The 13,294-nt window shown below is 40.9% G+C and overlaps 1 protein-coding gene across 2 annotated transcripts in view; it reads left to right on the forward strand.

The window, feature by feature from the left end:
• TNFRSF21 (TNF receptor superfamily member 21) overlaps window positions 1–13,294 on the forward strand; it is a 257,127-nt gene that overhangs the window by 220,500 nt on the left and 23,333 nt on the right. The window lies entirely within an intron of this gene.

The following is a 13,294-nucleotide window of genomic DNA, read 5'->3' on the forward strand; positions in this document are numbered from 1 at the left end:
TCTACTTGTTCTAGAGGGTGGAAGAAAGGAACTTTTTCCTCTCTTGCAGTGGCAGGAGTACCTGCTGAGATAATAGATGCAGGGAAAAAGGGAGAAGCGGTATATGTGTAAGAATGGAAGTCAGATCAGTAGGAGCTGTGTGGAGTGGGCCAGCATTGGTTCAGGGAGGGTATCTTTGCAAAGGAAAGACCTTTTGGGGCCTAATTTTGCTTACTTGTATCATGGAGACATTGAGTTCAAGTATCCATCACATCTTTCATCTTAAAATCCCATATTTCAGTGATGCAAAAATCAAACATGAATTTAAAAACCACCTATAAGCAAACTCATTCCATATCTGAGGACTGAAACTCAAAAGCTAACCTAAAGTATAAGCCATTGACTTGGTGGTTAAATCTTTTATATGCATGATTTTCATGTCTAATCTGTATATAAATACTGCTCTTAGGAAAAATAATGCTGTTTAAGAAATAAGACTTAAATTTGCTTAATGAAATTATTTTAAAAGTTCAGTCATTGAACCAAGTTATACTTTAGGCCTTTGATTTGTGATGACAATTTTTTTAATATTTATTTATTTATTTAAAAGTCAGAGTTACAGAGAGAGGAGAGACAGAGACAGAGAGAAAGGTCCTCCATCTGCTGGTTCACTCTCCAATTGGCCACAACAGCTAGAGCTGCGCCAATCCAAAGCCAGGAGCCAGGAGCTTTTTCCAGGTCTCCCACATGGGTGCAGGGGCCCAAGGACTTGGGCCATCTTCTACTGCTTTCCCAGGCCATAGCAGGGAGCTGGACTGGAAGTGGAGCAGCCAGGTCTCAAACCGGTGCCCATATGGATACCAGCACTACAGGCAGCAGCTTAACCCACTATGCCACAGCACCAGCCCCATTGACAACATTTTTTACTTCTTCCATTCTTCTCCCAATCTATAACTTATTGCTCAAATAAAGCAAAATATGACATCATCCCACTAAAACAAACAAGAATGGTTTTACTCAATACCAGCTTCCTATACAGTTCTAGGTATTTATGAATCCACCAACAAGCTTAGAGAAAATGTATCCTTTCTTCTCAAAGTATGGCTCCTCCTTTAGGATTGGTCAAGGGTGATGGGATTAGTCTTTATTAGGAATTATGAAGGAATCATGTCTCCCAGACTCACATCTCTAGACTTCTCCTTTTCCTGGTTTGAGCAGTTGATTCAGTCCAGTGATGGAAGTAGATTTACAGAGCAATGCAACTGTGGGAGTAGTGTATGGGTTTCTTCTATAAATGCTTCCCAGAGGTTTCACTGGTTCAGTAACAGAGGTTGAGCAACTGCGAACTGCACCCTGTATATTTTTGAACATCATCAATAAACGCTTGAATCAGGGGTCAGCAATGACTTAAGAAAACATTTTCCCTGATTATTAAACCTGCCACATGCAGCGTTCACAAATGAAGAATAAATTAAGTGAGTTAGGAATTTGATACTAAGTTAGTGTTCCTCCACTTCGGTTTTGTTTAAAGTGAGTTATGAGGTGTTCGCCACCACCAAAATAGGTAAAATCGGAAGGCAATTTATGGATGCAAAGGTAACATACTAAAATATGTTTCTAACCGTGCAAGAAAGGTTTCTGCTACCATTAAGTTTTTGTCTACTTTAACAAAAAATTTTATCATGCATACTGAGTGATGTGTTCTGTTCTGTTTTATAAATATTAATTTTCAGAGCCCTACCATCCCCATCTTAGAGCAGAGAGATCTGAGGTGAAGAGTAACTTGCCGCAGGACACATAGCTAGGAAATAGCAGTGATGGAGTTTTTAAATTATTTTATTAAAAATTGATTCACACTCAATTTAACGTGTACATTTGTGTGACAGTATCATATTTCAACACATACATGTAATGCAAACCAATCAGACTAGTCAACGAGCGTTTCCATTTCCTTATCTTTTTTGTGTGTTTGGTGCCTGCCAGTTCCTCTTCTCCTTCAGTTCTTTATGTGGTATATAATTCATTATTGTGAATTGTGCTGTGGGACACTAGGACTTGTTGCTTCTCTTTTTTAAATTTGATTTTTTAAGTTTTTATTTTATTTGAAAGGCAGAGAGAGCAAGCAAGAGAGACAGAGACAGAGGTCTTCCCTACCTACTGGTTTACTCCACAAATGCCAGCAACAGTTGGGGCTGGACCAGGCGGAAACTAAGTCTCTCAAGAGAGGCAGGGATCCAAGTATTTGAGCCATCATCTGCTGCCTTCCAAGGTGTGCCTTTGGAGGAAGCTGGAATAAGATCTCTGACTCAAACCAATCCTTCTGATGTGGGATGAGGCAGCCTAAACCCTGTGCCAGACACCCACCACTAGAACAGTTACTTCCACCTGACTGTATTTTGGTACTCATTATCCAGCCTGCTTTATCCTGTCAACCCAGGTTTCGAACTCAGGCACCAAACTGATTTTAGACGCTGTCTCTTGATCCTCAGAATCTGGATTTCCCATCAGTTACTTGGTGCTACAAACATTTAAGCCTTTGTGGTTAATTTTTTTAAATCATACTCAATAGAGAAAAAATTTTCCCCTTAGCAAAACCTAGCTTCTTCTGAGTTAAAACACCTACAAAATTGTTAACGATGACTTTTCCTCTGTAGAAGTCCCTCCAGTTTCCTCGTTTTTCATAACTTGCTTAGAATGGAAAAATTCTAAAGCCTGACTCCTAAATGATTGAAGACTGCACAGGACTGTTAAAAAAAAAAATCAAAAACCTAAAGCCAGTTTCAGATCAGTCAGAGGTGATGGAGTCCTGGTAATCTGAACTCACATCTGTTTAAGTTGGGGATTTTCTCAGCACCAGACAGCAGCAACAGCTGCTGCACCCAAAGACGCCCTCCCTGTGTTGCCAGGTAGACTCCTTGACTAAAAATTCCAGACACTCATCCTGTGTGTCAGACCTGATTTCCTATGGGAAGTAAACCTGAAGTGTAAACACCAGGAAGCCTGGCTGGAGGGAGCCAAGTATTCCATTGAGGAGGCTCCGGGGTCCTGGCGTTGTAGCTCCAGGGCTGCAAGCGACCACAGTCATTTTACAGGGCGGGAAGAGTTGGCTGTTCCACTGCATACCCTCTTGCCCCACTGCCTTTTCCACTTCTGCTTCCAATAATGCCATTTCCAGCAGACAGCACCTTTCTGTTTAACCTCTTTGGATGACTGTGGATTGTAAATCACACAAAACCTTCTCAGGAGAAAAGCTATAGCAAAATAATCATTATCTCATGCACACAGTGGCTGGAGACAAGGCCTTAGCCCTTGGGATCCAAGACTGCTATCCTACCCCAGCCCACCTACCAATGACCATATTCAGGGAAAATATATTTTTTAAATGGATATTCAGTTCTATAATTTAGGTACCAGCTTTTGGATATAAGTTATTCAGGATATTGAAAAGCAAATCAGCATTTTCCCCACAGAAGGCTCAGATACAGATGGGGAAAAAAAAGCCCCTGAAAGTCTGTGTTCTTAAATCAGCATGGTCAGGTATTATGTCAGCAGATTTTGCAGAGTAGGAATTTCTAGAATCTTGTAGATCGTTCCTCGTGAATATTTTGTGGTTAATGTCGCACTGTACATACAAAATTCAGTGTATTAGGTTTGTTGATGATACGTAAAATTTTAACAAATAGGTGGGCTCATGTTCATAAACTGAAAGAAAATAGACTCTCTTGCTGTATTTCATCAAATCAAAGACAGAAATGATTGTGAAACATACTATTATTTTCAATACTAAGGAAAAAAAGATCCTGCAGCTAAGCTATCAAAAGGCATAGGTTAAAATATGCCTTCACATGTGTTAGAATTAGTGGAATATGTCAATATGTTAGCTATAATCTCACCTTTTTTTCATTGCCTCACAGCACAAATCTAACTCCACTCAATTCTCAGTTTTCCTCCTCTTGGCCTGTTGGCAGTGTTCGGCAATCTGATTCCCTTCTGCTTGACACATGTTCTTCCCCAAGCCTCCAGGATACCCCACTCTCCCAATTCTTTTTTTTTTTTTTTTTTTTTTTTTTTTTTTTTTTGACAGGCAGAGTTAGATAGTGAGAGAGAGACAGAGAGAAAGGTCTTCCTTCCATTGGTTCACCCCCCAAATGTCTGCTACAGCCGGCGTGCTGCACTGATCTGAAGCCAGGAGCAGGTGCTTCCTCCTGGTCTCCCATACAGTGCAGGGCCCAAGCACTTGGGCCATCTTCCACTGCCTTCCCAGGCCACAGCAAAAAGCTGGACTGGAAGAGGAGCAACCGGGACAGAATCCGGCGCCCCAACTGGCACTAAAATCCAGGGTGCCGGCACTGCAGGCGGAGGATTAGCCAAGTGAGCCAAGGCGCCAGCCCCCAATTATTCTAAGTGATGAACTGCTCCTTATTTGTCTCTGTGGCTGGATCCTCCTCATCTCCATGACCTCTAAACAGTACTTGTACCCCTTTTCTACCTACATGCTGTCCCTCCCTTGGTGACTCATGGCTTTGACTATCATATACCTTCTGGGAGTCCCAGGTGCAGAAACTAAACCTGGACTTTGAACCTGAACTCAAATTGAAACTATCCTCCTGCCTGCTTGGCAGACCTGGATTTCTAGTAGGCAGCTCATACTACAGATGTCTAATGCTGACTCCCAAACCATACTTCCAAACCAATTCCTCACTGCAGAAAGTGATCCTCCTGTCTTCCAGTTGCTTAGGACAAAATTGTTGTGAAACCCTTATTGATCCTTTATGTCTTTCCCACCCCGTATTTGATCTATTTACATAATCCTTCCCCCTCTACCTTCACAATAGATGCAGAAGTCAAGGACCTCCTATCACCTCCATGACTACCTCTTTGGCCAAACCACTGTCATAACTCCTCCTGGATAAGTTGCCATGGCCTCTAGCTGGTTGCTCCATTTCTGTATGTGCCCCCTTCAGCGTATTCTAGGCACAATACCTGTTATGATGCAGTTTAGTTAAGTCAGATTGTGTCTTTTATTTCTTCAAAGACCCAGTGCAGTCCGTATTCCTCCTCATCCCCGAATTTTCTCTCACTCAGTGACTTCCACCACTCCCCCAGCTTACTTACTGCAGCCACATCAGCCTTCCTGCTCCTTGGACAGGCCGACACCCTTCCTTCCTTTGCACCTGCTGTTCCTTCTGTATGGAACTCCCTTCCTCCAGATAACTGCGCAGCTTGCTCCACTTAGGTCATGCCCCCAACCCCATCCCCTTTCCCTCCTTAGCGCTCCTCTTGATCAAACACTTTATATGACACTTACCTTGATTATTCTTCCCGCTTCCTTTCAATAAGACATAGGCTTCATGAAGAAAGGGATTTTGTTTCGCTTTGCATTCATTCACTGCTATATACCCACTGCCTAGAATAGTGTCAGACACAAAGTAGGTGTTCAATAAATATTTGCTGAATGAGTCAATTCATAGCTTCAAACGCAGACTAAGACAAAGAAGAAGGAGGCATTTTTTTTAATTGTTTTTAGTTTTTCCTATGTGGTGGAATGAAAGGTTATTCATTTTCCTCACCGGATCAGTAATATTGATTCCTTCCCTTTAGAAAACTGTGTACTGTTTAGATGGTTTGTCATTGAAAAACATTCTGTCTGTTAACTTCAGAGTTCATTGCAGAGTGTTTTCTCCTGAGAATCAACTCAGTTTGATAGTAAGTAATTCTGTTTCAGAAATCATTTCAAGAAGAGTTAACATAAAATCTAAACTGTTCTTCCAACTTTTTTTTACCTCAACTGGGGAAGAGTGCTTTTAACAAAGGGTGTACCACGTTCCCAGCACTCATAAAGCAGTTTCCTGTGTAATGAATGCACTCGGAGTTATCTTGAATTGTCAGATACCAGTTCCTAACAATCTTATGATTTGCTGGCTACTACAAAATACATGTACATGTAGGTTTGCTGCTTTTAAGAGCATTCACTCTCTGTATCAAACCAGAGAGACAGTGGCTTGAATGACTGATCTTGGCAGAAGGATTCCACTGTGGTGGGGGAATCAGGGAGACTTGTCCTACTTGTGACCTCTGGTCTCAGTGGGAAGAGGATACTGGCAGAGGCAGAGGATCTTGCACAAAAACTGGGTTCCAGGAAACCCGGGCTCCACCCATTGGACATAGAATGGGACTGTGGCCCTTTCTTCTCGTTAATGTGAAGATCTGGCAAGTGTGTGAGGTGTCTGTGGACACTCATGTTCTCAGGGGCTTAAGTGACAGCAGCTAATGAGATGACAGATGGTGAGGAAGCTCAGGCAAAAGGGCAAGGGTGACATAAAAAACCATAATTAAAAAACACTCATACATTGATTCAAAGATACCTGTTGTATCCCTATTATGTGCTTGGCTCTGGTAGGAGCTGGGGATAATAGTAATCAAGGCAGATACAACATCTGGACAGAAGATGGTTAGATGGAGCATCTGAGAGGATGTGGCTATTGGATGGAGTAGAATTCTGATTCTAGGAACACTGAAGCCAGTTTACTCTGATTGCTGAACTTGGCAGATGTTGATCTATACACAAATTGTATATTGTGCCCATCTTTGCCTCTGTATCCACAGTTTGAAGCCTGAAGTTACACAGGTTGTGTCTACTAAGAGCATATCTTTTAGGGAGGGTCAGCTTGGTGTCTGAAGGAAGTCTTTAAGCTCATGTCTCATGTTTTTTCGCATGTACATCTCAAGGGACCATTGTGACTGTGTGTGTGTGGAAACTAGCTAGGGGATAACTGTGGAGTCATCTGTCTTGGGAGGAGGTTGTGTATTAATTGCCTCCTTGGGAATTTCCTCATTATTTATACCTTTACCTCTCTTTCTAGAAGAATATTGAGAATTAACATACATTTGAGTAGGAGAGATGTAGTGGTCTCCATTTTGTTTACTATAAACTCATATTCAGTTTGGTAATTGCACTGGGGACTTTGTCATTCAGTGCAAGTGTTTTGTTCTTTCAACAAAAATACGTTATGTTATTTTATTTAATAGTTTAGCCCTGGCCTCTTTAAATTGCTGTACTTGTGGGAATTGGTGAACTGCAGCTTCTGGTTCATATCCACTCCTCTTTCTGGATTTGTGAAACAAGCTTTATGAGAACATAGCCATACTCACTTGTATTGTCTATGGCTGCTTTCATGCTACAACACAGTTGAAGGGTCACAGCAGAGACCATATGACATAGTCTCAAATTATGCCCAAAATATTTACTAAAGGTGCTATAGAAAGTTTACTAACCCATTCTTTTTTTTAAAAAAAATTTTAGGGTACTCTGTTGTTCTATTTCCTGTTAATAGTATAAACTACCTAAAGCTGGGTGCTAACTTTTTAAATTCTCATTTTTATTTAAAGATTTATTTGTTTATTTGAGAGGCAGGGTTACAGAGAGGCCAAGGCAGAGATGGAGAAAGAAAGGGAGAGGGAGAGAGAGAGAGAGAGAGAGAGAGAGAGAGGTCTTCCATCCGCTGATTCACTCCCCAGATGGCCAGAGCTGGGTGAATCCAGAGCCAGGAGCCAGGAGCTTCTTCTGCATCTCTCACGTGTGTTCAGGAGCCCAAAGACTGGGCTATCGTCCACTGCTCTCCCAGGCACATTAACAGGGAGTTGGATGAGAAGTTGAGCAGCTGGGACTAGAACCGGCACCCCTATGGGATGCTGGCACTGCAGGTGGTGGCTTTACCCACTACACCACAGCACTGTCCCCTGGCTGGGTAACTTTATAAAGAAGGTTTATTTAGCTCACAGTTCTGGAGGCTCAAGGACACAGTGATAGCATCTACCTGACTCAAGTGAAGGACCTCATAGCGGTGGGCATCACAAGGATGGGAGCACAAGAAAGGGAGAGATCACATGGTGACCCAGGAGGCCAGCACTGGGGCAAAGGCCAGTCTTGCAACCCACAGCTAGGCCCCACCTCCACAGCTAGGCCCCACCTCTTAAAGGTCCTGCTATCTCTCAATACCACCACACTGGGGTCCACACTACCATAAATGCACCTCTGAGAGACACATTCAAACCATCCAAACTACAAGAAGTGTGATAATTTTAAAGAAAATAAATGAACTTGTTAGCCCCAGAGGAAACTGTTCCAACATGTACGTGCTCAGTAATAACAGGCCGGGAAGAAACATACACTGCATGGCCAGCCTGCAGGGCATTTGTATATAGACTAGAGGAGCACAAGTCTAGCAAATAGCAATGTTTCCCTACCACACTGCAGTGCCTGCTAACCACAACAGAGGCACCACTAACTGAGTGGGTGACCTGGCATTGGCCATCAACCTCTGTACCTGAGATTTCCTACCAGTAAAAGTCAACACTAAAAGGTATTTGTTTATGAAGTACATGTCCACAGCCATGTATATATATATGTGCTTTAAAATTTCATGGGTAGGGGTCGGTGCTGTGGCATAGTGGGTAAAGCCCCGGCCTCCAGCGCCAGCATCCCGTAAGGGTGCCGGTTCAAGTCCCAGCTGCTCCATTTTTGATCCAGCTCTCTGCTATGGCCTGGGAAAGCAGTAGAAGATGACCCAAGTTCTTGGGCCTCCTTACCTTCGTGCGAGTCCTGGAAGATACTCCTGGCTGCTGGCTTCGGATCAGCTCAGTTGGTGACCATTGTGGTCATTTGTGGAGTGAACCAGCAGATGGAAGATCTCTCTCTCTCTCTCTCTGGCTCTGCTTCTCTCTGTAAATCTGTCTTTCAAATAAATGAAATAAATTTTTAAAAACAAAAAATTTCATGGGAAGTGCGTATTATGAAAAAAAACTACGCATGGATTAAAAAAAAAAAAATCCTGTACCAAAATTCCATTTTTCATGACATTTCTGAAGTCCCTTTGTGTGTGTTACATGTATAGTTTCAAAAGGAATAATAAAACAAATATCAAATAAAGTAATAACATAAAAAGGAGAGCCATTTCACCACCATCATCTTAGGAAATAGACCTTTAAATTCCCTTCTGTGCACATTCCCTTCCCTCACCCAAGAGATAATTGTCTCAGTTTGATTAATTAGCTTACTACTTTTCTCTATAGTTATTTTATCTAGTTTTTTTTTTCTGAACAAAGTACACTTTCAAGAGCCCAGCTAATGTGTTTCCTTGTTGTTGTTTCATTTTCTTGATGGTGACCTCTTCTTGTCTTAAAATCGCTTACAGTTATCAGAACAGCAAGTACAGACTGACTAAATACTCTTGAGATACTCCAATGGGTTTTTCTTTTCCCTTCCATGCCAGTGGTGGAATGGGGACACAGAGAAACAAATTCAAGAGCCAGTTCAGGCTCGTCTTCTCTCTCCTCTCGGGTTCTGTGACAGTGCTGGGGTGGAAGTGTGGCTTCACTCAAGGGAGCCTTTGTCTACTCCATGTTTGGTTCATCAGCTCCAGAATGAGAGGGGCTGTGCTGAAGAACACTGCTGACTGAGGCGAGCTGTGGAGTTGGACTCCATGTTTTCATTGTAGGGAAATCTAGATAAGTAAGAGGAAAAGATGAAATCTGATTTGCAAACCTGAAATTTAACTCCCAGTCAATTTTAGTTGAAGACAAATCTTATTGCATATTTGTGTTTTTCCTTCTACCTCCCTCCGCCCTTTATTTGTGGCTTTAAAAAGTATAAATATTGGCTTTTGGAACAAGGAGTTGTTTTTAGACCTTTTAGACTCTGTAATTACTTCTTTGAAGGCTATGTATTTGCCTCTGAAATGCATTGAACCTTAAATTTTATTACTTAGTATACGGAGCACTTATAATGATGAGAACACTTCCAAAAATAAATTAACTCTATAGAAAATGTTAATCAGCCCATCCCCAGAAACCACAGTGAGTATCTCCATTGTGCAGTGAGGAAATGGACATGACAGTTAGTGGTTTGCCCAAAGCCACACTGTCATTGGCATTATGAAGATTTAAGCAAAGGTTCTACTTAGAAGAAAACGCAGTCATGTTTTCATGTAAGACGCTGTGGGCCCTAGTCAAATTAACCTAAATTAAGATTCAGGGACTAACAAGCCTTTTGGTGTTTGGAAGAGTCTACACATCAACCGCAAAGAGCTGGCTCATTCCTTAAAGGTACCTACGGGGTTTTAAATAGGACTTGGTTTTTTTTGAGGAGTCTGTTTGCTTGAAATCAAAAGTTCTGTATCTGACTGAACATTGAAAACTGAAAAGCAGCTAGTTCAAGTACAGCTTAGACTAGTTCAAGTACAGCCACAGAAAACTGCATGAGAGGTACAGCAGTGTCTGTTTGTGGCGTTCTTTTTTTTTTTTTCTTTTTTTTTTAGTTTTTATTTTTACATGCAGTTCTACTTGCACAATTGACAAAAATGCAGTCTTCTACTAGGATCTTATTTTTTGAAAACAACTTCAGGGGATTCAGGGTGAGTACATCCTTGAGTTTTCCCAAATCATCTGCCACAGTTGCATGGCACCTAAAGGATAAATGTGGAAGAACCACCAGGTCCTCCATTTTCAGAGAAACTTATGCCATTAAAACTATTCTTGGTAGCTTATGAATATCTTCCTCAACAATTGGAGAAAAAAAGTGTTATTCTCATTGTTAACTTCTAGTCAATTGAAAATGTTGCTAACTCCTAACACTGACCTCCACTTTATTCTTCCCTTTTCCTTTCTTCTCTAAACCTCTTTTGGGCACTTGACCCTTTTTTTTTTTTTTTTTTTGTGGTTTAAGCAAATATTTATTTGAAATTTATATATACATATATATGCATATTTGTATCAGGTTCTTCTTCTCTTTGTATCAGAGGATGTCCTAAGATAGCTCCATTTTTTTTCTTTTTTTTTCTTTTTTTTTTAATTTAGTAAATATAAATTTCCAAAGTACAGTTTATGGATTACAATGGCTTCCCCCCCCCACAATTTCCCTCCCCCTCGCACCCCTCCCATCTCCTGCTCCCTCTCCCATTCCATTCACATCAAGATTCATTTTCAATTATCTTTATATACAGAAGATCGATTTAGTATATATTAAGTAAAGATTTCATCAGTTTGCACCCACACAGAAACACAAAGTGTAAAATACTGTTTCAGTACTAGTTATAGCATTACTTCACATTGGACAACACATTAAGGACAGATCCCACATGAGGAGTAAGTACACAGTGACTCCTGTTGTTGACTTAACAATGTGACACTCTTGTTTATGGCGTCAGTAATCTCCCTAGGCTCTAGTCATGAGTTGCCAAGGCTATGGAAGCCTTTTGAGTTCGCCGACTTCGATCTTATCCGACAGGGACTTGACCCTATTTTAGAGTAGTGAATATTTTTAATTTCTGTTAACCATAGCAACTCTGGTATCAGGTCATGTGAATATAGCCTCATTCAAAGACTTGTTATTGATTCAGAGGACTCACTGGCCTGTTGATGTAGAATACCAGAGCCCTTTTACAAAGCAGGCTATTCATATCTACCTTGTGTATAAATTCAGGCACAGACAACTTGTATTTGCATAGAGAAGATGCATTGTTAAGTGAGAGACACCAACTGGCTACTGGGGGAGAGCCGCACCTCATAGAGGGTTTGTGCCAAGTGCTTGTCTTCAGCTTGTGGATGTTTAGCTTTGATTTTTGGCATTTCCCTCTGCATTCACGAGATCTGGGAACTACACACACACACACTCACTAAATTTAAGTGACTGATGAGCCGCCAGAATGTCAGTACAGTAGTCCCCTCCTTATCTGATGTTTTGCTTTCCTCAATTTTACTTATTACCTGTGGTCAGCATCAGTCTGAAACATATTAAATGGAAAATTCCAGAAATAAACAGGTCATGAGTTTTAAATGCATATTGTTCTAAGTAGTGTGAGCCATCTCACAGCTTCCCAGTGCATCTCACCTGGGATCAGAATCATTCCTTTTTACATCAGATCCATGCTGTATATACCACCTGCCCGTAGTCACTTAGAAACCATTTGCATGATCAGATTGACTGTGGACTGTGGTGTCAACTGTTTTGTCACAGTGCTTCTATTCAACCAATCCTTATTTTACTTATTAATGGCCCCAGAGACAAGAGTAATGATGCTGGCAATTCAGATAAACCAAGGAGAAACCACAAAGTTCTTCCATTTAGTGCAAAATTGTAACTTCTCAGTTTGCTAAGGAAAAAAACTTCATATGCTGAGATTACTAAGACCTATGGTAAGAACAAATCCTCTGTCAGTGAAACTGTGAAAAAGGAAAAATAAATTTGTTCTAGTTTTGCTATTGTACCTCAGACTGCAAAGAATATGGCCACAGGGTGTGCTCAGTGCTTAGTTAAGAACGAAAAGTCACTAAATTATAGAGTTCAATACTCTCTGAAGTTTCATTCATCCACTGGGGTCTCAGGATATATCCCACATGAATGGAAGGGCCTTCCATATATTAAATTATGAGGGACAGAAATACAGGAGAACCAGCCTTGGCTATTTGCTGAAGGCATTTCCTCCCTCTTGGAAAGCAGCATGTACTGACACATTTAAATGTGGTTACACATGGATTTTGGTTAACAACCATGTGACTTGAGGTCAATGCCCAACCCATCTACTTTTGCAATATAGAGACAGTTGCTTAACTTTTATAAGTGTTTTTCCTCCTACCTGTGCAGTCAGAATGTTAATGTCCTATAAAGCTATTCAATGAGCTAAAGCCTTCACCTAATACCTGGAAGATATTAGCTACTATTATTATACTGTCATTTGGCTGTAGTCTTCTTTATAACCATGCAAATAAACTTAGAAGACTGTATAATAAATAGTTCATAAAATTGCTTGTTGAGAATGGAATTAGAACAAAAGAAGCTAGACATTCTTAAGGAATGCTTCTATCAGCACATCATCAGTTGACATAAAGGAATCTATTTCTAGAATCTGCAATCCTTTACTGAGAAAGTTCTGGGTAAAGTCCATTGTAGCTTTAATTTGTCACTAATGTTTTTCTAAATTCCATAGTCACTGCTTTCTTAATCAGAGAGCCTCTAACTTATTGGGTAAAAGTTATATTTACTTCTAACAATGACTTCACTCTGATTACCTTGTTTGACTGAGCTTAGCTTTCAAGACATCCTTTGGGGATGATTTATTATATTTCCTCTGTCATTCCTTCTTCTGGTTCTGCATACAAGAGGAAGTGATACTGTAGGAAGGCACCTAAAGAGTCTCCAGGACTCTTGGGCTATGTGCACCAAATGTTTACAGAAGGCGGTACATTCCTTTGGCATGGAGCAATGAGAAAACTTGCTTCCTCCAGTTCAATGAAGCAAAGTAGCCTTACATAAAGACCT

The sequence above is a fragment of the Oryctolagus cuniculus genome, chromosome 5 (assembly GCF_964237555.1).
Source record: "Oryctolagus cuniculus chromosome 5, mOryCun1.1, whole genome shotgun sequence".
In the NCBI taxonomy this organism is placed as follows: Eukaryota; Metazoa; Chordata; class Mammalia; order Lagomorpha; family Leporidae; genus Oryctolagus; species Oryctolagus cuniculus.